Raw genomic sequence first — 377 nt, forward strand, 5'->3', positions numbered from 1 at the left:
CTACCAACGCCAACTTTCCCTGCCTCTGAAAACAGAAAAGACAGGGTTGGATCATTTCTTCCCTGGTTTTAGCTTTTCCCGACCAACCGGCCACCTAAATGCTAGCACTCTGCAAAACACACAGAGGAAACCAACCCTGGGCCTCAAAAATCCCCTCCTCGCCCAGCAGTGAGGGGGCGAGAGAACAAAAACGGAACGCAGCGACTCCCCTGCTTGCTGCTTTGCGATTCAGCACCTTTAAGGTTTCCCGTAAAACGCCCTGAATGCTCGTTACAGCCGCCTCTTTAGAATCAAGTCGCCCCAGTCCCTCGGGCTTCCTCCCCACCTACTCACCTACTCCTCGGATCCACAATTCCTCCCAATCCCTTCCCCATGAT

General features: G+C 53.6%; 1 protein-coding gene across 4 annotated transcripts in view; it reads right to left on the bottom strand.

Annotated features, from left to right (window-relative positions):
* Positions 1 to 377, bottom strand: part of B3GALNT1 (beta-1,3-N-acetylgalactosaminyltransferase 1 (Globoside blood group)) — a 25,986-nt gene that overhangs the window by 25,272 nt on the left and 337 nt on the right. The window contains exon 1 of one of the 4 annotated variants that reach the window (XM_027776357.1): positions 334 to 350. The exons of the other annotated variants lie outside the window; for them this stretch is intronic. The gene's annotated coding sequence lies outside the window, so the exon portion shown is untranslated. Of the gene's footprint in view, positions 1 to 333; positions 351 to 377 lie in introns of those variants that run through there. 4 annotated transcript variants of the gene reach the window in all.

Source organism: Tupaia chinensis, unplaced genomic scaffold (assembly GCF_000334495.1).
Source record: "Tupaia chinensis unplaced genomic scaffold, TupChi_1.0 Scaffold000670_1, whole genome shotgun sequence".
NCBI classification, from domain to species: domain Eukaryota; kingdom Metazoa; phylum Chordata; class Mammalia; order Scandentia; family Tupaiidae; genus Tupaia; species Tupaia belangeri.